This window comes from Balaenoptera ricei, chromosome 1 (assembly GCF_028023285.1).
Source record: "Balaenoptera ricei isolate mBalRic1 chromosome 1, mBalRic1.hap2, whole genome shotgun sequence".
Taxonomy (NCBI): Eukaryota; Metazoa; Chordata; class Mammalia; order Artiodactyla; family Balaenopteridae; genus Balaenoptera; species Balaenoptera ricei.
The window spans coordinates 113,745-122,623 of record NC_082639.1 but is presented as its reverse complement, the minus strand read 5'-3'; the positions used below and the strand labels follow the sequence as shown (position 1 = coordinate 122,623).

Below are 8,879 nucleotides of genomic sequence, written 5' to 3'. Positions count from 1 at the left end.
ATATGATTAAAAAATGGGCACAGAATAAAGACATTTTTCCAAAGAAGACATACATATGGCCAACAGGAACATGAAAAGGTACTCAACAGCACTAATCATCAGGGAAATGAAAATCAAAACCACAATGAGATATCATCTCATAACTGTTAGAATGACATCATCAAAAAGACAAGAAATAACAAGTGTTATCTAGGCTGTGGAGAAAAGGGAACCCTCGGGCACTGTTGATGGGAATGTAAATTGGTGTAACTACTATGGAACACAGTATGGAGTTTCTTCAAAAAATTAAAAATAGAACTATCATATTATCCAGAAATTTCACTGCTGGGTATTTACCTGAGGAAAATGAAAACAGTAACTTGATAAGATATATGTACCCTCATGTTCACTGCAGCATTCTATACAACGCCAAGACATGTGAATGACCCAAGTGTCCATCTATAGATGAATGGATAAAGAAGATATCATATACGCATGCACGTGCATGCGCACACACACACATACATACACACGAATATTATTCAGCCATAAAAATAAATGACATCTTGCTACAACATGGATGGACCTTGAGGACATTATGCTAAGGGAAATAGGTCAAGAAGAGTAAGACAAATACCATAATCTCACTTATATTTGGAATCTTAAAAAACACACAAACAAAAAATGAGCTCATAGATACAGAGAACAGATTGGTAGTTTCCAGAGGCAGGGGGTGGGGGGATGGGCAAAATGGGTGAAGGAGCCAAAAGGTACAAACTTCCAGTTATAAAATAAATAAGTCATGGGGATGCAATGCACAGCATGGTGACTATAGTTAATAATACTGTGTTGCATATCTGAGAGTTTCTAAAAGAGTAGATCTTAGAATTATTATAAGAAAAATATTTTTGTGGCTCTGTGTGGTGACAGACGTTAACTAGACTCACCGTGGTGATCATTTAACAATATATACAAATACCAAATCTTTATGTTGTACACCTGAAACTAACACAATGTTATATGTCAATTGTCATCATTTAAAAAAAAGCCTATGGCCCCATCTCGGCCCCACTCTCCCGGTCCCTTAGCAGGCTGCGAGGCGGCCCGTGGAAAGGCCCCGCGACCGGGTGCCGAGCCTGCCCACACCCACACGAGAGGGCCTGGAAGCGGGCTCAGGTCTTCAGATGGACCAGCACCCTGGTCAACAGCTTGGCAGAAACCAGCAGACCTGAGCCGCTGAAGCCACACCTAGATTTCTGGCTCACAGAAGCTGTGAGATAATGGATGCTTGTCTTAAGTTTTGGGGTAATTGGTTACACAGCAGTAGATGGCTAGTCTACATGGGCTAAGAAGTATGGATGTGATCCCATCATTGGTGGGTACTTTGAAGAATCTTTGAGTGGATTTTCATTTAGAAGCATGAAGCTGCCAGTTGCTTAGACGGTTATGGAGAGGTGAGGCTATGAGCAGGGAGATCACTCCATTACTCACTCATTCATTCCTCAAGCACTTCCTGAGTCTTTACCACGGCCAGGGATAGAGAAGCAAGTGAGACAGGCACATTCCTGACCTCAAGGAGCTTCTGTTCCAGAGTGAGAAACAGGTAAGAAGCCAATGTGAAAGCAAAAACATTAGCTACATAATTCAGATGGTAATAGGTACTGGGAAGAAAATAAGCTGAGACGTGATGGAGGGCCTGGGGTGGGGGCAGGGAAAGCCTTGCCGAGGAAGCCTGGCCACCAGAAGGCGGTGGCCGTGGGGCTGACGGCAGCGGGTGTAGTGAGTACGGAGGCCCTGCGTGGGGACGAGCTTGGTGTCTTCTGGGGACAGAGAGGAGACTGGTGTGTCTGGAGCACAGCGAGTGAAAGGGAAAGAGACAGTCTCTGGGGAGCAGGCAAGGGAGGGTGCGCTCCGGCCAGGGAAGTGACCACGTGAGCAGCCTGATGTGAGGGTGCCACTTGGGGCTCCCAAGAACAGCCTCAGGTTCAATGATTCCCTGGAAGCACTCACAGACTCAGTTTATTACGGTGAGAGGAGACAGACTGAAATCAGTCCCGGGCAGCACTGACTTCTCCATCCTGCTTCTCTTCAGGACATCCCAGGGGGGGATGGAGTGGGCAGTCAAATTGTGCGTCTGGAGTTTAGACAACAAGTCTGGGGTACAGATACGTATTGTGGGGGTGGGTACCAACAAATTGAAGCCACAAGTTATTGAAGCCATGGGCACGTTCTCCAGGAGTGCGTGTGGAGTGAGGGGATGAAGCCCTGAAGGTAGCTGGCACCTGCGGCACGGCAGAGGCGAGGGCCTGGGAAGGAAACAGGCAGCACCTGGGGCACAAGAGGGCAGCCAGAGGGGCGTTGGCAAGAGCATCCCATGAGGATGTGGGGTCAGGAAAGCTGCCCAGAAGTCAGGGAGGAGGAGGCTGAAGAGGGACCTGGGCTGGCAGCACCGAGGCTGCTGATAATCCCTCCAGGGCCTGGCCACAGTGGTGGGAGATGGGGGAGGTCAAGGAGTGGAAGCCTCCCTTCCAAGAAAGGGGTGCATGAAGCGTGCTGCAGGAAAGGCACTGGACTTCCTCATCCTGGACACAGCAGCCATGGGAGAAGTCTGTTGAACTGAAATGCTTGAAGGCAGAGAAACAGACTGGCCTCGTGAAGGAGGGTTAGCAGGCAGGGACTTCTTGAATGAAGGGCTCCTCCAGCATGAGCCCTGCCACTGAAAGTTTCCAGATGTTCCTGTAAGTTCCCCACGCCTCCCCTCCAGCTCACATTCTCATCAGCACCTCGGCGGTGTGGCAGGCACAGCCGTCCTGGTTGGGGTGGAGGCACGAAGGGCGTGTAACCCCCCAGGCCTGAAGCACCGTGCCCGTGCCCAGAGCTCCAAAGTTTCCGTGAAGCAGCACCCTTGGTGTTCACCCTCTAACCAGACTGTTACCTGCTATCTAGACACCAGGCCACCCTCCCATTGTCCCCATGTCCCCTCTCTGTTCTCCCCAGCTCCTCTGCGGCCAAACTCACCTTTCCTCTTCTGGAGAAAACGACATCCCCTGCCGTATGTAGGGGGGACCTGGAAGGCCCCCAGAAGTGTCTGAGCTCCATTCTTGCCCCCAAGGACACCTCGGGACCCAGGACCACACTCACCGCTGAGTCCTCAGCTCCTGCGTGGCATGGTGAAGGCAGGAATGCCCGAAGTTAGCAGTTCCCCAGATCCCTGGCAGGACAGTCAGCATTAGGCCTGGCTGCTCTTGAGGTGTTTGCAGTGCACCTGCCCCAGGTGTCCCAGCCTGGGCACTCCCCACCCCCCAGATGAGAGCGCTGTCCTCATCTGGGCTCTTCCTGATCTGCTCCTGGTTCTCAGCTTGTCCGGCTGGCTGCAGGAGCTGCTGCTGATCTCTTGCTTATTTATGAGCAATTAGCACCCTGCTTATTGGCTCATGAGCCCACTGTCCTCTTGCCCAGAGCTCGAAGGGGGAGTATTATGCTCTCTTGCCACATTTCTTGCTCCTCCCCTGCGGTTATTAACTCTCTCCCTTCCCCCGTGTCTCAAAGTCTCACTGCCAGTAAACAAGAGGGGCTCAGACTGGGGGATGCTGGGGACTGGGGGCAGGAGGAGGGGGCTTGGGACTCAGGGTGTTAGAGGACGCAGGTGGGGGTGGGCGTCAGGCTGGCTTTTGCTGAGAGGGTGGACCGTCCCTGCTCATTTTCTAGGGGTGGGGGTTGGCAGGAGCTCAATCTGCTTTTCCAGAGATTGTGGTAATTCAGGAGGAGAAGCTGGGGTGGGGGGCAGTGGCCAAAGCATCCATACCCCACATGTGACCTGTCCCTCACCTCCTCCTTTAGCTCTAAGTTATGGCCCCCCTGCTTTTGAACAAGTGTCCAGTGTGCCCATGGCCCAGGGGTCCTGGCAAACACTGGGAAGAAACCAGGCCCTGACACGCTTCTGTGGACCTGTTGGCAGGTGCAGCAGGACCTTCCTGGAACGAGCACATGGAGGGGTGCTCTTCGGGATGCCGTGCTGACCGCCCACTGTGGCCCCAGACTGACCCCTCCCCCCACTGCCCTTCCTGAGGTCTCCAGCCCCACATCTGGAGGCCCAGAGACACCCAGGCTTGGCCGGTCCCAAATGAAGCTGCTCCAAACCTGTGTTCCCACAGGCCTCTCTGTAGGGGTCACCCATCCCCCTGACCAGGCACCCCGCCTTCTCGACACCTTCACTGCTGGACCCGCCTTGAGAGGGTGGCCTGGGCCTGACAGCAGTGATGGAGGTTAGTGCAGCTCTCCTGGGCTCCCTGTTTCCCACCGTGTTACTTGGCTTGGGCTGCCATAACAGACTGGGTGGCCCGAACAACAGAAATGGGCTCCTAGGTTCCAGAACTGTGAAAAAATAAATAAGCACTGGTGTCCTTATTAGAAGAAGAGATTAGGACACAGACACACACAGAGGGTCAACCATGTGAGGACACAGGGAGAAGACGGCCGTCTCCACGCCCGGGAAAGAGGCCTCAGGAGGAACCAACCCTGCTGACACTTTGATTTCGGACTTTCAGCCTCCAAAATTGTGAGAAAATAAATTTCTGTTGTTTAAGCCACCCAGTCTGTGGTATCTGTGATGGCAGCCCTGGCAAACAAATACGGTGAGTGACACGGTGCAGCCCACACGCTGGGCCTGTGCGCCCCACTTCCTGCAAACCAGCTTTGCCTTTCAACGGAGGAGCCTTGAACCTTGACTGATTTCCCAGAACTCAGGTGAGAGGGAATTGTTACTAACTGCCCCCCACTAACCCACCCTTCCCCCCTCTGGGGGCCTGACCCCAGTTGCCCCCCAGGGGTACAGGGGAGCACAGCCTCCAGGGTAGTGCAGGCTGGGGAGCAGGGCCCCCTGGACGGAGCAGCGTCCTTCAGTTAGGATGAGGCCTGAGGCTCTCAGGGCGAGATAGGCAGGAAGCCCAGGAGCCCGTGGGCTCTGCCCAGCAGCAGCTTGGGACCCCGGGCCAGGAGAGACCAGAGCTGTCTGCCCCGGGGGGCCCCCCAGGGGATCTGCCACCTGCTCTCCACGGTGCCCCAGGCAGGAAGTCCTTTTCCTGGGTCTGCTAACTAACCTGCTGTCACAGCTGTCCCCAAGGCTCCTTCCCCGGTTAAGCACGTCGCACAGGGCACTCCCCCAACCCAGGGTCGCACGCAAAGACTGACCTCTTCCCCGGCTACACGAGGACACCCTTGCACCGAGAGTTCTTAGTAAACAGAGTTGCCTACCTGGCTGCCACCTCATTTGGTCACACATGCTGACCCCCAGAGACCTCGCACACATGGCTGCACACACACATGGCACCCTCCACGGGTGTATGGATCCCCTTCACCCTCCCAGAACACTCAGCCCACATGGACCCTGCCCACCACACACAGGAGATGCCCTCTCCCTTCACCTCACCCCACCCAGACCCGGCTGCCTGTGCAGACTCCCCTTTCACACAGGGCTCTCCCCACCCCACACACCTAGAGAGAAGGGAGGGGTTTTCTAGGTGGCTCTTTTCCCTGGGACCCCTTCCAGAGACTCCAGGCCAGGGAGGGCAGATGGAATGCTCTTTGTGGGCCTGGGTACCATTGGACTCGGTAGTCTCGGGGCTTTTCCCTCAGAGAAGACAGTCCTGGCCTCTCCCTGCTGTGCCCAGGAGATGCAGGGACTTGTTTGTCCTGGACGCCACGCAGGCAGTGACAGCCATGGGGGATGCAGCTCAGGACCCTGGGTTGGCACTGGCCCACACCCCTTACTGACTTCCAGACGTGGTCTTGAGGGCTGGCCAGTCTCAGCACTCCTAGTGTCATTTGAGAAGGTGTTTTTAGAATTGTATTTTATATTTAGAAGAGAAAAAAAACAAACCATATTGTTTGTTAACGCAAGTGTGGAACACAGAAAACTGTGATTGGTGGGCCTCACAGAACACATAGTGTGAGGGAGGGTGGCCCTATGTTGGTGACCCTGTTTATGCCACCTCCTCAGAGGGCCTCACTCTTTCTCACAGGGCGGGCAGAGGGAAAGGACTACAGATCTGGGCCGCCAAAGCACCCAGGGCCAGACACAGCAGGGGCTTTTACCTTTTATTATTACCCAGCTCTCTTAGCCAACAACTCCTTATATTAAATTACTAGTGTGGTTTCTGTCTCCTGACTGGACACTGACAGGTGCAGTGAGAAGTGATATTTGTAAGTTGCTGAGTTTTTGACCTTGTTTATCACTCAGCATAACCTAGAGGAAGCTGACTAATACAGGTTTTGAATGAGAGCAGCTATTAAAACCCATGAATCCTTTCCAGTCAAGTTTCCCCATCCCGACCCCCCAGAACTGTTGTTTAAGGTCATCAATGACCTCTACACCGGTAAATGCCATCTGTCGTCAAGTTGATCACTCCTCCTCCCATCACTGCTTTTCACTGGGTTTCGAGGATGCCACAATCTCCTGTTCTCCTACCTGATCAAGGCTTCTCAGTCTCTTTTCCTGATTCTTCCTTCTTTACTGGACCTCTGACAGCTGGAGGCCCCGGTGCTCTGTCCTTGGGCTTCTTCTCTTTTTACACTGCCCTCTCTGTGACGATCTCATCTGGTTTCACAGCTGAACATGTTCTCCACGTGCACCCCTCTCACCCTCCCTCTCACAGGGACTCACACCTCCACACGGACGTTGGAGCAGATGCTGTCGGAGCCCACACATCTGTCCTCCACACCCACCTACAGCTTTTTATTGCAAGCTCCTGCACTCTGCCCAGGGCTTTCTCTGGTCACAGGAACGTGCACGCCCAGACCAAAGTGCCAGAGAATTCATGCCCTGGAAGCAGCGTTCTAACAGAGATGGATGGGGGTCAGTGAACAACGCCCCCCCACCCCCCCACCGTGCCAGGGTGCAAATCTGAGGTGTGTCCCACAGTCTCCGTGAGGCCCCCGGAAGGGCCGAGTCCAGCTGCCCGCAGCGATGACTTGCTTGCCCACCGCCCGTACCTGTGCTTCCTAGGATTCCCCCCAACCCCAACTTCCACCAACATCTTCAAGTCAAAAATTGATCGTTGCTCAGGGCAAACTCTCAGCCTTACTTAACACCGACTCCTCTCTCTCGCGACACTCTGCAACCCTCCATCCGAACCAGGCCCCTCTTTGACACGGAACACCTCGCGCCTTCCGCGTCGTCCGCACCCTTTCCGCCTGGCGCTGAGCCTTCTGGGAAGTGTAGTCCACGCCGCTCAGTCTCCTTTGCTGAGCAGTCGGGTACCTCAGGGGCGCTCTGCTTTGGGGGCCCTTTCGGTTTGGCTAGCGAGGTACCCGCCAACGACACAGACTTCCCGCCTTCTTCGCCCGCTTCCCTTCCAGTGTGGGCTGAGCGCCCCTCGCACGTGCCCCACTATCTTTGCGCCTTCAGGTGTGGGAGCATTTACCGTGTCAGTCGCCTCGGGACGTAAGTTCTTTTTGGCACCGCCTGCATTTACCCACCCCCGGGTCTACACCGCTGCCCGCATACCCGCGGCACCGTGTCATTCATTGATTCAACAGTACTTGACCACTGCTGCGTCCCTGGTAGTGCTCTGAGCGCTGGGGATGCAACAGCCACGAAAACGTCCCTGCCCTCGCGGGATGGGCACTCGTGGGGGAGTCAGACAGCAACACTCAAATAGCTGGATGAGGGACTTCCCTGGTGGCGCAGTGGTTAAGACTCCACCTGCCAATGGAGGGGACACGGGTTGGAGCCCTGGTCCGGGAAGATCCACGTGCCGCGGAGCAACTAAGCCCGTGAGCCACAACTACTGAGCCTGCGCTCTAGAGCCCGCGTGCCACAGCTACTGAAGCCCGCACGCCTAGAGCCCGTGCTCCGCAGCAAGAGAGATGCCACCACAATGAGAAGACCCCGCTCGCCGCAACTAGAGAAAGCCCGCACGCAGCAACGAAGACCCAACGCAGACAAAAAAAAAAAAAAAAAGCTGGATGAGTCCCAGTACTACGGTGCCAAGGAGGAAAGTGCACCAGGGAGGGGAGGAGGGGAGGAGGGGACTTGGGGTGGGGGGGTTATTTTAGAGGGTTCTCGGAGAAGGCCTGCGGAGGAGCTGGCGTTGGACCAGAGGCCCAGATATGACGGGAGCCCATGCACACCTGGGCAGACCCCTGAGGATGAGGCAGGGCAGCAGCGTGGGGGGTGCGAGTGAGGGCGGGGGTGGGACACGGGTCAGGGCGTGGAGCGCTGGGGGGCTTTTGGATCTTTCCTGGCTGAGATGGGCAGGCACCGGAAAGTTTCGACCAGAAGGGTGACAGTACTGGGTGTTTTTCTAACTGGATCACTCGGCTACTCTGGGGAGGCAAGGGCTGAAGCGGGGAGACCCTTTAACAGGCTCCTGGCTGTGTGACCTGGGGCAAGCCTGTTAACACCTCTGTGACTCAGTCTCCGCATCCGTGGACGGGGTGTAAGAACAGCACCTGCCTCATAGGGTTGCCGTTGTCAGCTTTAAGGACAAGGCCTGGCTGCAGCAAGTGCTGAGAGCAGCGTTAGCCTGGGGTTAGAGCTGCCTCGCTCCACTTCTTACCTTCCCCCGTGGGTTTCCACCGAGGGGCAGACGCATAGGACCAGTTACTCAAAGAGAGAAACCTGCAGTGCCAGGCCCCAAACATGCCTCCTCTGGTCACTGCCCAGGGCTTAGACTAGAGCTCAGAGCTGGCTTCCTGGTTCTGCCTCCTCTGGTCAAGAATGGACAGGCCTTGGTGTCAGCTCCAAGTCTGCAGACATGGCTTAGAGCCAACATACAGGCAGCGAAGGAGGAAGCACATCCTACGGCGCTCCTCCTGTCTCAGTCTGTTCAGGCTGCTGTAACCAAACACCATGGAAGGGGTGCTTGTACACAACAGTTCTGGAGGCTGGACGTTCAGGA

The 8,879-nt window shown here is 55.0% G+C and overlaps 1 long non-coding RNA gene across 2 annotated transcripts; it reads right to left on the bottom strand.

Moving 5' to 3' along the window:
- Positions 1–455: 455 nt before the first annotated feature.
- Positions 456–7,117, bottom strand: LOC132374364 (uncharacterized). 2 transcript variants are annotated; one of them, XR_009505665.1, is made up of 3 exons: positions 6,446–7,117; positions 2,998–3,190; positions 456–2,789 (listed from the first exon to the last, which is right to left on the bottom strand). It is a non-coding gene; the product is annotated as an uncharacterized LOC132374364 (long non-coding RNA). The 2 variants fall into 2 exon arrangements; XR_009505673.1 differs by having other exon boundaries at positions 456–2,695.
- Positions 7,118–8,879: the final 1,762 nt, after the last annotated feature.